At 45.3% G+C, this 19,716-nt stretch overlaps 1 long non-coding RNA gene across 1 annotated transcript; it reads left to right on the top strand.

The window, feature by feature from the left end:
* Positions 1 to 5,517: 5,517 nt before the first annotated feature.
* On the top strand, positions 5,518 to 10,041 carry LOC136512121 (uncharacterized). Its single transcript, XR_010772982.1, has 3 exons — positions 5,518 to 6,199; positions 8,614 to 8,776; positions 9,786 to 10,041. It is a non-coding gene; the product is annotated as an uncharacterized lncRNA (long non-coding RNA).
* The last annotated feature ends 9,675 nt before the right edge of the window (positions 10,042 to 19,716 follow it).

Here is a 19,716-nt window from a genome sequence, read left to right as displayed (position 1 = left end):
GTCGTCACCCACCTCAACAAATGATCGGTGAACTTGGTGAGCGTGCCACTTGATCCGGGTCTAACCAACTTGCTCACTCTGCTTTCGTAGCATCTTTTGAACCACAAGATGTTGTACATGCACTTTCTGATGCTAATTGGATCAATGCCATGCACGAGGAGTTAGAAAACTTTGAAAGAAACCAAGTCTGGCACCTAGTTCCACCTCCACAAGATTGTCACCCAATAGGCACAAAATGGGTTTTAAAAACAAACAATGGGAAGATGGGGTGGTTATTAGGAACAAGGCTAGGTTGGTTGCCCAGGGGTTCTATCAAAAGGAGGGGATAGACTACAAAGAGACTTTTGCCCCTATTGTCGCTCAGAAGCAATTAGGATCTTGCTTGCCTTTGCTGCATCAATAGGGTTCAAGCTTTTTCAAATGGACATTAAGAGTGCTTTCTTAAACGAGTATATAGAGGAGGAGGTCTATGTGAAACAACCCTTAGGTTTTGAAAATCCCAAGTTTCCAAACCACATTTACAAACTTCAAAAAGCTTTGTATGGTTTGAAACAAGCTCCTAGAGCCTAGTATGAGCGTCTAAAAACCTTTCTGTTGGCCAAGGGTTTTAAAATGGGTTATGTAGATAAAACGCTCTTTCTCCTCAAGCAAGGCAATGATACCCTAATAGTGTAGATTTACATGGATGATATCATCTTTGGTGGTTCCTCTCATGCTCTTATGGCCAAGTTTGCAGATACTATGAGCAGGGAGTTTGAGATGAGCATGATGGGTGAGCTCAACTTCTTCCTCAGGCTTCAGATCAAGCAGACCTGAGATGGGACGTTCGTGCATCAACGCAAATACACGAAGGACATCATGAAGAAGTTCTACATGGGTGAGGCCAAGACTCTTTTGATGCCCATGTCCACCATGACGGCGCTGGATGCCGATGAGAACGGCGAGCCAATGGACCAGAAGGAGTTTAGGAGCATGATCGGCTCACTCCTGTACCTGACGGTGACGCGACCAGATGTACACTTTGTAGTGTGTCTATGCACGTGATTTTAGGCGTCTCCGCGCACCTCTCATCGCCAAGCGGTGAAGAGGATCTTCAGGTACCTTTGGTTTACCCTTGAGTTTGGGCTTTGGTATTCTACTGCTTCAAGCCTCTTTCTTTCTAGGTATTTCGATGTGGATTTCGCGGGGTGTCATCTTGATCGCAAGTCTACTTATGGGACATGTTAGTTTTTGGGTTCTTCTCTCGTGTCTTGCTCCTCTCGCAAGCAATCCAACATAACACAATCCACCATAGAGGCTGAGTATGTTGCTGCCGCTAGCTATTGCTCACAGTTGCTTTGGATGATAGCCACACTGAGAGATTTTGGCCTGAGCTTTGAGAGAGTGCCTTTGCTTTGTGATAGCACTAGTGCCATAAGCGTAGACAAAAACCTAGTGCTACATTCCAAGATCAAGCACATAGATGTCTACTTTCACTTCATGCGCGACCACTATGAGAAAGGGGACATTGACCTAATCAATGTTGAAACCCAGAAATAGCTTGCCGATATCCTCACCAAACCCCTAGACTAAGCCACTTTTGGTTGCTTCCGGGGGGAGTTGGGTGTGTGTTTTCCTTTTTAGGGGAGGGAAGCTTTTTTAGTGTATAGTAGTTTTTGTTTTGCTTTTGTATCATATTGCATTGCATCTCATCATGTACCATACAACATTTTGAGCTTCACTTGTATAGCTGTTAGATTGAAACTATGCTCTGAGTAGTATGTTCTATGTGTACATGATGGTGCTTGGGAAAGCTTAGGCTCACTTTGCTCATACTGATACATAGTTGTTGAGATAAGCTTGTTTTCAAATTGTGAACATGTTTAATTTCTGCTAAATTTGAAAATTTGTTCACCGTTGAGATTGGCAACTAGCATGTGTAGAATGTGTTGAGATTGCTTATGCTATCACTAGTATGCTAGGTTGCTATGTCTCTTGCTTTGAGTCATTCACTGTCTTGATCAAAATAATACTATGCTAAAATTTGATTCAAGATAAGTGAAATCAGAAAGATCAAGATGGGTTTGCACTTGTCCCACCTTACTGTATCGAGACTGCTTTCCATTTGCACTTTGGAATGAACTCGAGCAGGGTAGTGGATGATCGAGACCAGTGCCTTCTGATTGCTATCTAGCATAGGTTGCGCCTGGTTGAAAAGTTAGACAAGACAAATGCTTACAACCTCTCTCACTCACATGCTTTGCTTACACTTGTATAATGCTGCAAACTTTGAAAATCTAAAATCTATTTTAAATACAAGTCTTTGGCATGATGAGTGGCCATCGTTAGGGGTAGTTCACCTTGTATACTTTTCTTAGCACTAGGCTGATTTCTTGCTTACATATGCTAAGTGTTATTTTAGTGGTGAACTCCTGCTTTGAAATGCTTAAAACTGACCTAAATGTTTAAACTTCACAATCTTGTGCATATGATCAGTTTGAGCATTTGTGAGCACATGTATATATTGCTGCACACATAGAACGGCGCCACTTAGAGCATCTTTTCACTCTGATTGCTATACTCCTGAAACTCTTGCATTTTCTGCATCCTAGACACTTCATGCATATTTGGAGGGGGGTGCTTGTTGCTAAGTGCTTGAGTAAGTGCATGTATCAACAAGGGGGAGAAACAAACACAAACACCACTATGTCTTTTCCCAACAAGGGGGAGGATGTCTCAATAAAGGGGAGTGTACACATACACCATTGGGTAAGGGGAGACCCAAGGGGGAGTCCTGTTGAGCGTGCATTCATTTGTGAGGAGTTGCACTTGTTCAAGGGGAGTTGCACTTTCAGCTGTGCTTTGCTAGTCGTGTTGAGCCTTTGCCTCTTTCTAGAGGGACTAGCTGTGTTTGGCTTTGGCTAGCAGTGTTGAGACTGTTGCCTCTTCTTGAGGGCTAGCTTTGCTTTTGCTTGGTTGTGTCAAGCCGTTGCCCATGTCTTTAGGGACCAAGCTTTGCTCATTTCAAATTGACCTATTTTGACTTTGTTTGGATTTTGGTCATTTGAATGAGCTCCTTTGTTTCTCTTCTTCTTCTTTTTCTTTTCTCTAAGTGTCTGTGTGTTGGTGTTGACAATGCACTCATCAAGGGGAAGATTACGAACACAAGGTTGATATGTGCCCTTGTGGTTTGGATTGAGTGATGAGTGATTGTCAACGTGTAGTGTCTTGGGTTGAGTCGGGTGGACTAACTGGGGCGTGAGTGTGTGTGTAACATGTCTCTTGGCTTGTGGTGTGCAGGTGTGGAGTCCGAAGGCGGTGGTCGATGGCGAAGGTGAAGGTCATACGAGCTCGTGCTGATGGACCAGGTGTGGTGAAGGGCGAGCACTGGGTCTTGACCGAGGGACTGGAGAAGTCGGGTGACACTGCAGTGCCTGACACTTGGGATATCGATGAGTGGGAGCACATGGAGGCGGATCATGGGCCAGCGCGGTCGAGGACTGGCTAGACACAACGTAGGACGTGGGGGATGCGTCGGAGGACGCTACTCGCAGAGGTTTGGTCGTTGAGCCCAAAACCACCTCCGAGGCGGGTTTCCGGGTTTAGGCCTCAAAACCTAGGGCGGAGCTTCCGAGGAAGCGGGGCGGCACGTGGCGTAATATTGGAGGTTGCATCGAGGCGACAGCAAGTCCAAGCAGGAAGAGGGTCATCCAATCAAGATTAGTAGAAAGGGTTGTTCCAGAATGCCTTAGGGTTAGCTGGTTCGCTCAGTAGAAATAGGATAGAAGCAGGGGGCTAAGTGGAAATGTGTAATAGACTCTTTAAATAAGAGGGGGTGGCTCCACTCCATCCTTATCACTTTAGTTTATTTTTCTAGTTTTCTCTCTCTCTCTGTAGAATGCTGTGATCCGCAGATGTTCTGAATCATCTGTGTAAGACTTGAATACTCAGGAAGCACGGCCGTAACCGCAGTGGTTCAGCATGGATTCAAACCTTGTGTCTAGTGTTTGAATTTTGTTTTGAGTTCTAGAGTTCTTCATCTTATCGAGTCTCAATCTCCCTCCCCACTCAGTCTTTTCGCAAACCGTTTGTTGCTACTCATGCTAGAACTCCTTGTGATGGTTTCTACTGGAGGAATCGAATCCTCTTGGGATGAGCACGTAGATCGGGCAACTTTCCTCTCCCTGGTTCGTTCTTCGTTCTTGAGTCGAGTTTTGATCGATCTTGGATTTGTGTTGAGTTCCGGGGTTTGATCTTTCGTGAACAGCTTCTCTCTACCCTCTTGAACCCCCCTGCAAAATTTGGTTTCAATCCGATTTGATTTGAACCAAATTTGGCTTTTGGGAAAATTTCTCGGGTTGCTGTTCCGCACGAGTCGGCCAGGCTGACTAGGGGAGTCGGCTAAGCCGACTACACTCATCTTGGCCAACAAGAAGCATGTGAAGACCAAGTGTGATTTGGTCACAATTTGCATAAAGCACTTAAGTCTACTTAGTGGAAAATGGTGCTTTAGTCATAAGTAGCTCTTATCCTAGTTGAAACAATACAAGTTACTTAAGTCAACAACAGGTGAACACACCAACTGAGTGATGCTTAGGCACATGAATGAAACCCTAGTCAGCTAAACTAAAAGTAACTAGTGGTTAACATTAAGCCTTAATTAAATATACACATGTAATGTTAATGACATATAAGTCAAACTCATCAAATGAGGTCAAACTCTATTTTGGAGAAAAAGGTAGTTTAACTAATAATTAAATATTATTAGTGACCAAAAATGTAGAAGTGATTAAATTAGTCAACACATGATTTTATAACCCCAATCCATCACTCATATAAAAAAAAGAAAATAATAAAGGAGAAATTCCATAAAAAGATAAAACCCTAAAAGCTTTAGTTTAGCTCTATCAAATAAATGATATTATTGAATATTTGACCAAAGTCAACCCGATGACTAGTGAGTCCTAATTAAGTTTCTAAATAAATTCCATTAAGGTGTTGGCTCTAAATTATGTGAAGAAAATGACCAAATAAGCCAAACCCGAATTTTCAAATAAATTACTTATAGACTTTTGAGAGGCAAATTAAATGAACAATTATTAAATACTTCAAATTTGGTCAATATATAAAATGTAGAACAAGTCATGTACTTTGGCATAGAACAAAGCCTTGGTGTTAAAAGAAGGTTTAAACAACTTAAATAGAGTCTCCAATTTTGAATCAAGTTCACATTTCAGAGAATATTCTAAGTGCTGTAATAACAGCTTGGCAGTGCTGTTTTAAAACGTAATTACCCACTAATATAGGTTCCTAATGACCATAGATTCTTAATAAAAGTTGTAGATCAAAGTGAGGACGAGATCTTTTGTTTAGGACGCCACACCAAGATCTACAAGGAAATGGCCACAAACTGGATCCAAAACCAGCTCCCGGTTTTAGCCCGCCCACGGTTTCGCTGTCAGGTGCTCGATGAATTGCCCGAACGGAAGCCGCGCGTCCGTCACGCATCGCTAGCCCTCTGCTGCGTCACGTCCGGCCTCCTCTGCGCCGTCCACTGCCCCAGCTGTCCCCAACCATGACTTGCTCCCCACGAAGCAACCAGCCACGCGGCGCACGCACGCTGTCTGTGTCCACCATCGACATCGCCGCCGTGCCCAACTGCCCGTTGCCGCGTGCCCTCGCCCCGCGCTCGGACACCGCCGACCCCAGTTGGCACCTCCCCTGGAGCTCTCCATCACCTTGCCTTCGACGCCAAGACAGCCCCGCCCTCGCCATACCGAGCTCGGCTATAAAAGCCGATCGGTGATCACCATGGACGCCCCGTGGTCCACGGCAAAATTCGCGATGCACGCACCCTCTCTCTCCAATTCCTCTCTCACCCAGATGACTAAGGTTCCTAGATAGCGCTTGGAGGAGGTTCCGTCAAAATCCGTTCACCGGAGAGCTTGCACCAGCCATTGCCATCTCCGCCGTCCGTCATAAGCACCGAACTGAGCTCGGACATGGCCGGCTCTTCTTCTCTCCCTACCTTTCTCAGTTTCTCCTTGTCCCATCCTAGCCTTGATGTCCCGCACCTGACTTCTATACAGGTTCACGGGAGGATCACAAGAACGTCGGGAACGCCGTCTCCGCCGCCGCCATGGACTGAAGATCCGCCGCGCACGTGGACGACCTCGCTCCGGACTCCTCCAACCTAACCGATCCTTGCGACTGATGCTAGGTGAGCTCTAGTTCGTCACCATCCCACCCTTTATCCTGTCCTGGCCATAGAGCCACGGGAACGTCGCCGGCCGCCGTCGCGCCGTCACCACCGTGGGCGTACGCACGGGCAGCCACGCCTGGACGTTGCCGCTACTGTCCTGCTGCGCGTAGCTACTTCCCTCGGTCGCACGACCGCCTCTCGGTGACGCCGCGCTCCCGCGCGCATGCGCCAAAAATCGCCGGCGCCGCCGGACCACCGATGTGCCCCGCTCTATTTTGCGCCCGCACATGGCCCAGCCTCGAAGCTCCGTATCCGGGGAAATCGCTGGCACCCACGAGTGCGGCTAGCGTCTCTGGTGCCCACACACCACCCCCGGCCCCTCAATCGCCGCAGGTGTGGCCTTGTCCGCCGAATTTTGGCCGGCGCCGCCGCCCCCTATGCGGTGCCCTGCTCGGGTTCCCCCAGGGACTTGGCGAAACGAGAATAGAAATAAGTATAGGGGTCTGGGTGCAAACTTTATGACTCGTAGGAATAGTATCAATGGTCGCAACGAGATTTAAAAACGAATGGGGTCCTATTCACAAAAATGCCGTCCCGCTCTGGGCCTCCCCACTTGGGCCGGCCTGGTCAGCCACGCTGGCTGGCTTCCTGCCGGACCAGGCCTGATTGGGCCGTATTTGGCCTGAGCGCCCTTTTTCTATTTTTGCTATTTTATCAATTATCTAAATCGGCTTAGATCTTCTAAAATTCATAATAAATCAAATAAAAATCGTGAAATGACAAATCCAATTTTTTTAAACTCTACACAACCAGATATATGCAATGAACATATAAAATCACATGCTTTAGCGCAAAAGAATTGTTATGGATATAGATCTAAGTTGGCCTAGGATTTAATGTGTGTGAATTATGGAGACTGGTTCTGTGCTTCAAAAATTATAAAATTTTTTTGTAGTAGTTTAATCTCACTATTTATGACTTGTGATAAAAATTCCATGCTCATTGGATGTTGTATGAATGAATTATAGATTTGTCTTGTAAAATACTAGTAAGGGCTTAATAAGTAATTAAAAGAAATGTATAAATAGAAAATAGGTATCCAAATGGTGACCTAACTGTTTTTGGATTATATGAAACCTTTGTGTCTCTATGGAATCATATAGAAAGCTAGAATTATCATGTTATAGCTTAAATTGCAAAGTTATGTTAATATCATGTGATGAAATCTAGGTAGTTAGGTGTGTTAGCTTTCACATGTATTAATACAAGGTGATTAAAATGAGTAGTTGGGATTTTAGTCTTGCTGTGTTAAACTATCAACCATATAGGCTATAATGTAAGCTCCATATTTTCCTAGATGCAACATAGAGTCATGTGATGCTATGTATAAAAGACAAGCTACATACATGTGTTGTTGATAAATGCATGAATGTTTAGTAGAGTTAGTGACCTTGTCATGATAAACTCATCATAGGTTTATATGAACAAATGCCTATTGTAAACATATGCATGTGGGTGAGTTCATTAGCTTACACATGGTATGATGGTGAACTTGTTGTGTGATTGTAGATGGCACCATATAGCTCATTTTGGATAGTATGACTAACATGTGTTGTATGCTCACATATGAACCTTTATATGTACATAATATTCATGCACTTATAATCTACATGTAACATAGAATCTAAGAGTAGTTAAGTTGGTTACCTTGTCATGTTAAACTAAGCACCACCATTATCACCAAGTACAACTAGCCTAACCTAGTTAAGCTAAGTCTCTCCTATTAGTAACTTTTGCATTGATGTAGTCACTTGTCCATGTAACTATTAAGTAAACCCATTTAAAATACTTGTGTGCGTATAATCATGGTGGCTTAATCATCTTCATGCACACTAGATGTATAGATGTATTATGTGATGTATTGATATGTTGTTAATAACAACTATGGAACCTAAGTAAAGCTAGTATAACAAGTCATAACTAAAAGTTATTTTCAATTTGTTAAGCATGCTAGTGTTCTTGTTCTTGTGATGACATTCATGCTAGTGTAGATTTCTTGTTCTTGTGATGACATCCATCGTTTTGTTAGCTTTAATCACTAGAATGATATTACTTCATAAAAACAACTAAATCCAACTACCTTAAGTTATTCACATTTTTATACAACTTTAAGATAACATAAAGACAACTACATCACATGTGAAGATGAAGAAGACTTGAACATAACCTCCTTTAATTAAATTATATCATCCCCCTTATAAACAAAGACTCAGTAATCAACTCACCTTTGAGTCCCTTAGGTGAGGATGAGAGTCGACGTATAAATAGATCGTTACTCTAGTTTATCTTGCTACGACGTCGCTCTTCTTCTTTATAGAACGTCTTGTTTATGCATCTTTTGGTATGCATGTGCATCTATGCATATCATATAGGTACGATAATGGATCAATGGATCGGCTCAAGGATGATTGGCATTGAACCACAAGTTGGAGTAAAGGTTTTCTCACTAGAAGATGGTGGAATGGTTTTTTATTCAGAAGATGGTGGATGATCTAAAGATGCAGAATACTAACTTATAGTAATGTTTACCCCAAGGCAAGCCCCGATTCATATCCCAAGTTTTTAATCACTTTTCTGTTTAATGTGCATTAAGTATAGGAGTTGTGTGAAACCTACATGCATAAAGATCCTGACCTATGAGTCATACTAGCTAATAGGTTTGTGTAGCTGCTGTTGCTTAGGGACTCGGTAGATGTGAGCAACCTACCGTTGCTCCTAATAGGTCCCACACTTCTTACCTTGTAATATGGAACTTGGGAGAATAATAAATCGAGACCGGGTAGGAATTGGTGATTGGAGAGGCAATAGGGCTTGGCCCTGGTTGCATGGTTACTCCTGTCTGTGTCGATTGAGGACCGTCCGATGTTAGAGTGATGGTGAAGTTTGAACATACCAACACATAGCAAGGTCTCGTGTATGGTTGATCACGAAACCCATTACCTCTCTAAGCTCTAAGGGAACCTCGAGGGTTTGCCAAACCGCTACACCAGCCCCTCGGGTAGTAGTCGGGTGGTGGGAACCACAGCTGTAACCATGCGTTGAGCTTGCTGTTGAGCATGGCCGGTGGGTCGAGTTCCCAGGGTAGGCCGGGTCGGTCTGGACCTTGGTTAGCAAGAGTCGGGAAGGGTTGCCCTATGCGAACCCAGCGCGATAAGTACGGGCGTGTGTTTGGGTTTGCCCAGTTGGATGTAAATCGATTGCAATCATCGTCTCTCCTCGGATATAGATACCACTTGGCCACTTTATACCATCGTAGTTAATGCAACTTAAACATGGATGATGATGGATCAGTGATGGACATGGATACTATTCTGATTGCTTACCACATGCTTAAAAGTAGACCAGGTGCAAACATAGAATGGTCAGGTAATGAACCTAAATAGGATTGCTAAAACTTCAATATAAGGATGCACTTCTAGTAAGCTTTTGCAAAAGATAAAAGAACCAGCAAACCAAAAGCCCCCAGCATATCCTTTGAGAGTCGGGAGACTAAGTCTTGCTGAGTACACTCCAATACTCAGGGTTTTATTTCCTCTTGTTGTAGGTAACAGGTGGACTTAGAGCTAACTCTGTGTGTGGATACCTCCTGGTGGGCTCAGCGAGGACGTCCTTTTCCGCTGCGATCGTAGAAGATTATTTTATGTTTCTACACTTATATCATGATAAAAACTATTTTATTTCTGCTGCTTTTATAAAATGTAGTTATCTTCCGTTGCTTTTAGAAAAACTTCTTTTTGTAATACCTCTGATGTTGTAATCATGTAATCAATTAATGAAAGAAATGGTTTTGATGTTTTGAAGTTTTATCTCCTCATTTGTGATCCTGATGTAAACGTGGATTGTTTCGAGTTCTCCCATTGGGTGGGCTCGATAGACTACCGGGTTTGACTAGTCTCTGGTGCACTTAGTGTCAAATGGCTGACGAGTGTGCCGGGTATCAGGTTAGATTGGTCGGTTCTACCACAGCTTTCCCCGATTCTGTTGTCACCAGTTGGCAAGAGAACTTCAAGGTGCTCTCTCACTTTAGTTTCTGTTGAAGTTGGGAAGCCAGTTTTTGAGTTGGTCTGCTCGGCCACTCTTTGCTGCTCCGTCTGCTCGATGGTGTTTTGTTTGTGTGTGTTGGATCTCGCTGTGTATCTTTGGTTAGTACCAGGTACACCTAGCCTCTCTCATAGGCTTGTGGTCTTCTCTCGCATGCGTTTGCTTTTGGGGTTTGAATCTGGGACAGCGGCCGAATATTTCTAGAAAGAAATTTGAGGCTCCCATTCACGCCCCCTTTGGTCGTTTGTTTCGGTCCCTCAGTAACCAACTATGGTGTTAGTATGACAAGAAAAAACCACAAAGGTTGCACCAAAATGCAAAGGACTTACAACTCAGAAACTACTAGTACGAGTGTCACTTATTAATAACATGGTATTCATGAAAGACTAAAATAGGTGACCAAAGGGGGCATGAATGGGAGCCTCAAATTTCTTTTGAAATATTCTGTCGTTGTCCTAGATTCAAACCCCAAAAGCAAACACACACAATGAGTAATCCACGAGCCTAAGGAAAAGGTTGAGTGTTTCCAAGAAACACAGCAGGATACTCAAGAAGCAACACGCAAAACATCACTGAGCAGATGGGGAACAAACTGGCGTCCCTGGCAGCACCGGACGTCTCCGGTGTAGAGCACTGGACAAGTCCGGTGGTCACCACGACCGAAACCCGAGAGCAGCAAAAATAGTTGGGCAAAAAAACATCGCACCGGAGGCGTCCGGTGCCTTGTAGCGGCAGAACCCGAGAGCAGCAGGCTCTCTATAGCCCGACTCCGGTGCGACGTTCGGTGCACCGGATACCAAGGGTCTGGTGCACACTGGATGCTTCGGTGCTCCACGAAAAACTCTACACAGAAAAGCGCAAGAACCGAGGACGAACACCATGTCATCGAACGTGTCCGGTGCCCCCGACAGAAGTTTGGTGCACCCGAAAAACGCACGGACAGATTCAAAATCCCTTGGATCTCGACCAAATGAACTCCAACTTCCACCAAATTTGGACCAGATGATCACAAGGAAGTAGAGGGGCTATCTCTAAGAGATCATCACCTGAAACTTGGTCAATCTATGGGAATTTCAAATCTCGCGAAAATCTGGTGTTCTTGAGCCCCAAAACAAAATCACCCCAATCTGTGTGCTCGTGAGGATTCAATCAAATTCCTTCGGTAGAAGGGATCAACTCACGCCCTAGCACACCCCAAAACACCCCAAAACTCAAGATCGGAGCAAAGAGAGGGAGAAGGGAAAAACCAAGAGCAAGAACACGAAAACACAAATCACAAGTGCACGAATCCTGTTCTTGAATCCCAGAGGACAACGTGAGGTAAGGGCCTCACTTCCCAACACAAGGATTCACAAACGATTACACTGATGGATGGTTCTCAGTGGACCTCTACAGCAGCTAGAGAGAGAAACCCCTAAGCAGATGAAAATAAAACTAGAGAGGTGAGGATGAGTGGAGTCATCCTCCCATTATTTATAGGAGCTATTACATACTTCCACTTAGCCCCCTCTAATTCTAAATACCTACTGAGCGAACCAGCTAACCCTAAGGCATTCTGGCACAACTCTCCTCAGATCTGATCTGACGGCCCCGCTTCCTGCCTAGACTTGCCATCGCCTCGACGCAACCTCCAGGATTCTGCCATGTGCTGTCCCGCTTCCCTCGAAAGCTTTGCCTGGGTTTTGAGGCCCAAACCCAGAAACTGTCCTGCCGATGGTTTTGAGACTCAACCACCAAACCACCGTGGGTAGCGTCCTCCCGACGCGTCCCCCACGTCCTGGACACATGTCCCGCCAGTCCTCGACCATGCCGACAACATGGCCCGCCATGTTCTCCCGCTCGTCGATGTCCCAGGTGTCAGCCACCGCAGCTAGTCACCTGGCTTCTTCAGTTCCTCGGTCAAGACCCAGCGCTCACCCTTCACTGCTCTCGATCCATTGGCACGAACTTGCATGACCTTCACCTTCGCCGTTGACTAACGCCTTTGTGCTCCACACCTGCACACCATAAGCCAAGAGACATGTTGCACGCACTCACGCCTCGGTTAGTCACACCTGACTCAACCCAAGACGCTACGCCATTGACAATCACTCATCATACACTCGAACAACAAGGGCACATCTCAACCTTGTGTTTGCAATCTCCCCCTTGATGAATGCATTGTCAACACCAACGAACACAAAGATCAAAAGAACAAAACAAAAAGAAAAGAAAAATAAAGAACTCACTCAAATGACCAAAAGCCAACAAAAGCCAAAATAGGTCATTTGAAATGAGCAAAGCTTGGTTCCCAAAGACATGGGCAACAATTCAACGCGACCAAGCAAAATAAAGCTAGCCCTCAAGAAGAGGTAGCAAACAGGCTCAACACCACTAGCAAAAAATCAGAGCAAACGAGTGCAAACAAGCAAACTCTCAAAAACTCCGAAATAAAGCTAGGCCAACACAGCTAGGCCCTCCAGAAGAGGCAACGGCTCAACACACCTAGCAAAAACAACTCAAATGCAACTCCCATTGAACAGATGCAACTCCTCACAAATGAATGCACTCTCCACAAGGACTCCCCCTTGGGTGTATGTCTCCCCTTTGTTGATATAACAAGATATCGATCTTTTGTGTGTAACGCTCCCCCTTGTTGATAAATGCACTCAGCAAGCACTCTTCTCCTTGTGCACAAAACTGCAACTCCCCCTCAAAATATGCATGGATGCAAGGGATGTAGTAAATGCAAGAGCTTCATGGTATAGCAATCACAATGAAAAGATGCTCTAAGTGGTGTTGTCCTATGAGTATAGCAACAAATACAAGTGCTAGCAGATGCTCAAACTGGTCATATGAAACAAAATGTACAAGTATAAGCATTTTGACCAATTTTAAGCATTTTAAAAAGATGTTCACCACTAAAGATAACACATAGCATATATAAGCAGGAAATCAACCTAGTGCTAACAAATGTATGTAGGGTGAACTATCCCAAAAAGCGGTCACTCAACATGCCAAAGATGAACCTAAACTTGTGTTATCAAATTATCAGAGTTATGCAGCATTACACAAGATTTAGTCAAAGCATGTGAGTGCGAGAGGTTGTAAACACTGTCAATGTCTAACTTTTCAACCGGGCCCGGCCTATGCTAGAAAGCAATCAGAAGCTGAAGGCACCGGTTTCGATCATCCACTACACTGCTCAAGTTCAACTCAAAGTGCAAAGAGAAGCAGTCTTGATACAGTGATGTGGCGACAAGTGCAAACCCATCTCGATCTTTTTCAATTCACTTATCTTAGATCATATTTTAGCACAATATTATTTTCACCAAGACAGTGAATGACTCATAAAGCAATGGGTTCTTGGCTACGCTTATGGCACTGGTGCTATCGCAAAGCAAAGGCACTCTCTCAAAGCTAAGCCCAAAGTCCCTCAGTGTGGCTATCATCCAAATCAACTGCGAGCAACAGCTAGCGGTAGCAACATACTCAGCCTCTATGGTGGATTGCGCAACGCTAAATTGCTTGTGAGAAGACCCCAAAATCTGACATGTCCCAGAAGTAGACTTGCGATCAAGACGACACCTCACAAAATCCGCATCAGAATACCCACAAAGAGAAAGACTGGAAGAAGCAGAATACCAAGCCCAAACTCCAGGGTAAGCTGAAGGTACCTGAAAATCCTCTTCATCGCTTGGCGATGAGAGGGGCGTGGTGAAGCATGAAATTGAGCGCACAGACACACTGCAAAGTGTATGTCTGGCCTCGTCACCATCAAGTATAGGAGGGAGCCAATCATGCTCTTGTACTCCTTCTGGTCCACCAGCTCGCCGTCCTCATCGGTGTCCAACGCCATCATGGTGGACATGGGCGTCGAAAGAGGCTTGGCCTCGACCATGTCTAACTTCTTTAGGATGTCCTTCGTGTAATTGGTCTGATGCACGAATGTCCCATCTCAGGTCTGCTTGATCTGAAGCCCAAGGAAGAAGTTGAGCTCACCCATCATGCTCATCTCAAATTCCCTACTCATAGTATCTGCAAACTTGGCAACAAGAGCATGAGAAGAACCACCAAAGATGATATCATCCACTTATATCTGAACTAAAAGGGTGTCGCTGCCTTGCTTGAGGAGAAACAACATTTTATCAACCGATCCCATTTTAAAACCCTTGGCCAACAAAAATGTTTTTAGATGCTCATACCAGGCTCTAGGGGCTTGTTTCAAACCATACAAGGCTTTTTGGAGTTTGTACACATCGTTTGGAAACTTGGGATTTTCAAAACCTGGGGGTTGCCTTGCATATACCTCCACCTCTATATACCCATTCAAGAAAGCACTCTTTACGTCCATTTGAAAAAGATTGAACCCTTTGGATGCAGCAAAGGCAAGCAAGATCCTAATAGCTTCTAAACGGGCAACAGGGGCAAGGGTTTCCTCATAGTCTATCCCCTCTTTCTGGCAAAACCCCTAGGCGACCAATCTAGCCTTGTTCCTAATAACCACCCCATCTTCCCCTTGTTTGTTTTTGAAAACCCATTTTGTGTCTATTGGGTGACAGTCTTGTGGGGCTGGAACTAGGTGCCAGACTTGGTTTCTTTCAAAATTTTCTAACCCCTCATGCATGGCGTTTACCTAGTTAGGATTAGAAAGCGTGTGTCCAACATCTTGTGGTTCAAAAGATGCGACAAAAGCAGCATGAGCAAAATGGGAGAGAAATTGTGACCTGGATCGAGTGACTCGCTCACCAATATCACTGATCATCTGCTGGGGAGGATGCATGGCCTCGATATGTCATGGCACCATCCTCGAAGATGTGGCCTCCCCCTCAACAGTAGTTGGAGTTCCTCCAGGTACAGCTGGTACTAACTCTGGCTCCATTGGCCCCTAGGAAGTAGAAGAAGTCACATCGGGGCCGACCGTCGAAGTGGAGGTCACGGGGTCGACTGGGGTAGCAGGTGGGGGCTGCTCGAGATCACCCCATTCTCCGTCCTCCTCATTCTCCACGAAGATACTCTCACCCATCTCCCTTTCATCTACATGCCCAAACATAGAAGTCGAACTAGGCATGGTTTCATCAAATGTGACCTCGTAGGTCTCCATGATGTGGTTAGTCTCTAGGATTATCACACGATAAGCACGAGAATGTAAAGCATATCCCAGAAAAATACCATCAGAGGATCTAGACTCAGATTTGTCCAACTTACCCTGCTTGAGCACAAAGCAGCTATAGCCAAAGACTCAGAGATGGCTTACCTTGGGTGACCGTCCAAACCGCAACTCATATGAAGTCTTGTGTAAATGAGCACGCAAGAAGACATGGTTTGAAACATAGCAGGCGGTGTTGATTGCCTCGACCCAAAACCTTCTAGGAGTCCTATGCTCATCGAGCATTGTCCTAGCCATCTCAACAAGGGTCTGATTTTTGCGCACAACAACACCGTTCTGCTGAGGTACATATGGCAAGGAAAACTGATGCTCAAGATCTAAAGAAGCACAGAAGGTTTCAAAATGAGTGTTCTTAAATTCGATGCCATTGTCACTGCGTATAGCTCTCATGGCATGTTTAGGTAACTCATTTTGCAACCTCAAAATCAAGTCCCGAGCAAAATAAAAAGCCTCATCCTTTGCCTCCATGAAAAACACCCAAGAGTAGCGAGAAAAACCATCCACGATCACAAGAATGTACCACTTCCCCCAAGAGAGCGCACCCGAGCTGGACCAACTGTGTCCATGTGTAAAAGCTCACCGGATCACTTGGTCATCACCGTGGTGACCGAGGGATGAGAAGCGGCAACCATCTTCCCATGACGACACGGGTGGCAAACAAGATCCTTCTCATACCTCAATTTGGGTAATCCTTGGATTAGGCCAAGAGAGCTCAACCTAGCAAGTAGATCAAAATTCAAGTGACCAAACCTCCTATGCCACTTCCACAAATCTGAGGAAGGACCAGCCACCAAACACCAAGACGGTCCAGAAGAGATAGAAAAATCAGCTCGAAAGACCCGGCCGAAAGGCAAAATTCGGCAAATCAAATCCTCCTGAGAATCCAAAACTCGAGAAAAGCCTTCTTAAAGTGCACACTTAGCAACAACTGGCACAGGCACAACGTCTGAGCTAGCCTTCTCAAGCATAGCTATCCTAGCAGTTTTTTTCGCTAGCTCAGACTGCAAACTAGGACAAGACTGACAAGTGCCCAACAAGCTAGATCTAGACTTCAACTCATCATGCTCATCTAGCACAAAAGAATACTTGGACTGCAAAGTGGTAATGGTTGACATGTAAACAGCACAAGCATCACACTCAGTCTCGTCGGTCACCACCACTAAAGAAGCTCTAGCAGTCTCAAGCTCCTTCTCTAAGGACACAACCTTATCCTTAACCTCCTTCCTATCATGAGCAGCACGCCTAAGCAACTTGTCCTAACTCTCTAAAGCAGCGCTCAACTCATCTACCTCCTTAAGAAGGTCATCGGAGGCCATGTCATCGTCGTCGCCCTTGTCGTTGTCGCCCACCGTCTCATCACCAAGCGCCATGGTACAAAGCCCTCCGGTGGTGTCGGTGAAGAAGTAGAGGTCGTTCAACTTGTCCTCGATCTTCCACTCGGACTCATCATCGCTCGAAGAGGAAGAAGAACGATCCGAGCCAGAGTCGTGGTTGAGGTCGCTGAGGGAGGCAAGGAAGGCACGCTCCTTGAGCTTGGCCTTGTGGAGGTACTTCTACTTGAGCGCCTCCTTATCGAACCTCCCCTTGGAATTTCGCTTGCTAGAGGTGTACTCGCGCTTGCCCTTGTGTCGGCCGGAGGTGTACTTGCGCTCTCTAGCATCCTACTTGCCCTTTTTGGGGCAGGTGGCGATGAAGTGGTCGGGGTCGCCATAGTTGAAGCAGACCTCCTTGCCTTCGCTACACCACCGGTTCATGCGGTTGTTGTGAAACCGCACAAACCGACTGGCCACAAGCGCCAACTCCTTGTCCCCAAGAGACTCAACATGCTCCTCTGAAATAGACAGCAAAGAGGACAAAGCAAACAAAGCAGGTGAAGGGTTAGCATAAGAACCACTAGAGAATAGGGCCATGGAAGAACCATTTGGATCCGTAAGCTTGGCCCGAGTCTGGTGAGCAATCTCGGTGGACTTGAGCTTGGAGAAAAGCTCGTCCACGGTGAGGGTCTCATAGTTGGTCGATTTTGTGATCGCCTGAGCCTTCACCTCCCAAACCTTTGGATCAAGAGCATGTAAAAGTTTGAGAGCACTAAAAGCATCTAGGCCCCTAGTTGGGTTTCGGTGATTAATGACAATACAAGATTACTATGACTAACGTGTATTTTGTAGAGGCAATTAAGTTAGGTCATGGTAATGGAGATCAATTGGGCAATCATGGATGTCATGCCCCTACGATGGAAATTGAAAGGATCAAGATGCCCAAGAGGGGGGTGAATTGGGCTAATTCTAAATTTTCTTGCAATAATCAAATCCTACGGATAGCCCAATTAACCCCTCGTGCCTAGAAAAGTGTTTATATCAAACTAATGCACAACAACCTCGCAACCTAAGTTCCAAACTTACTCTAGCAAGCAATTCTATGGATGTAAAAACAAGTATTGAATTGCTCAAAGTAAATGCTCAAAGTAAGTGCTCAAAGTAAATAGAGAGAGAAAGGAACGCGGCGATGTTTTGCCGAGGTATCGGAGAGTCGCCACTCCCCACTAGTCCTCGTTGGAGCACCCGCGCAAGGGTGTAGCTCCCCCTTGATCCGCGCAAGGATCAAGTGCTCTTTACGGGTTGATTCTTCGACACTCCGTCGCGGCGAATCACCCAAAGCCGCTCACAACTTGAGTTGGGTCACCCACAAGCTCCGCCGGGTGAACACCAAACTCCCAATCACCACCAAGCCGTCTAGGTGATGGCGATCACCAAGAGTAACAAGCACGAACTCTCACTTGACCACGCGAAGCCTAATGAGAAGATGGATGCACACTTTTGCTACTCTTGATTTGCTAGTGAGGCTACTCTCTTGGATTCTCAAATCACAAACACCTCACTAGGACCTTGCTCTTCTTGGCACTCACAAACGTGTTTCTCAGCTGTTGGAATGAGCAAAAGATACTCCACTCACGAGTGGACCTTCTATTTATAAGCCAGCCTGAAAAACGAACCGTTATGAGCTTCTGCGGGACGACCGGACGCTCCGATCGTGATGACCGGACGCTCCGGTCAGTTCAACCCGCGAACCAGTATTAAAGAGTCGACCGGACGCTGGCAGGGTCCGGTCAGCACTAACCGGACGCGTCCGGTCGCATAAAACCCTTACTGGAACCTTATTGGACTCGACCGGACGCTGAACCCTCAGGGTCCGGTCAGCACTGACCGGACGCGTCCGGTCACTCTTTCCCAAGTCTGGACCCTTATTGGAGTCGACCGGACGCTGGCCCTCAGCGTCCGGTAACATGACCTTCCAGCGTCCGGTCACACCAGACTTGTTCACTTTAGTCAAATGAACTGACCGGACCCTGCGGCCAGCGTCCGGTTGCACCGGAGCCAGCGTCCGGTCAGTGTTTGACCCTCCATTCACTTCCAACTTTCAAACATATGTGAATGAAGTTTGCTCCAAAGGATCTTAGGCATTCATAGGAGCTACCTAGAGCTAGTTTTAACAAGTGTGCACCACACCTAACTCACTAGACTCAACTAGGTCAAGCTACCCGTTCATACCCCCCTTCATAGTACGGCCAAAGGAAAAACAAAGTCCTAAACTACTCTAAGTGTCTCTCCAACTCCAATTGACACTTAGAACTAGTTATCCTTAACCTTGTCGTCCGTCCTTTGAAAACTGAAACGATTTCCATCGTAGGGGCATGACAACCTTGATTGCCCAATCGATCTCCATTACCATGACCTAACTTAATTGCCTCTGCAAAACACACGTTAGTCATAGTAACTGTGTATTGACATTAATCACCGAAATCCAACTAGGGGCCTAGATGCTTTCAATCTCCCCCTTTTTGGTGATTGATGACAATACCACCTCGAGTATGTTATGGAGTGAGGTTTTTGACGGACTTGGTTCATATAAGCTTTTGTCAATAAGAACAAAAGAGTTAGTCAAGCTTATATGACCCAAGCCAACACAATGTACTCAAAGGATATGAATTAAGCATGAGTACAAAAAACAAAGCTCATTTGCTTCGAAATATAAACGCGGAAGCAATAGCAAATGAGCATTACCCAAGTGATATGACATATAGATAAAGCAAAGTAGAAGTCACACATGTCAAATATCACAATCACGTAGATAGCACTATCCCATATATATAATAGTATGCATGAAAGTAAACACACGAATGCATAAGTAATAGTGTATCACACAAATAAAACTCCAAATGTATATAATAAGCTAATACTAGATAACTAGCTCCCCCTAAAGCTCGCTCCCCCTGAGTCTACATACTCAA

This window comes from Miscanthus floridulus, chromosome 16, assembly GCF_019320115.1.
Source record: "Miscanthus floridulus cultivar M001 chromosome 16, ASM1932011v1, whole genome shotgun sequence".
NCBI classification, from domain to species: Eukaryota; Viridiplantae; Streptophyta; class Magnoliopsida; order Poales; family Poaceae; genus Miscanthus; species Miscanthus floridulus.
Note: the sequence above shows the minus strand (reverse complement) of the source record. Positions and strands in the feature narration are given on the sequence as shown.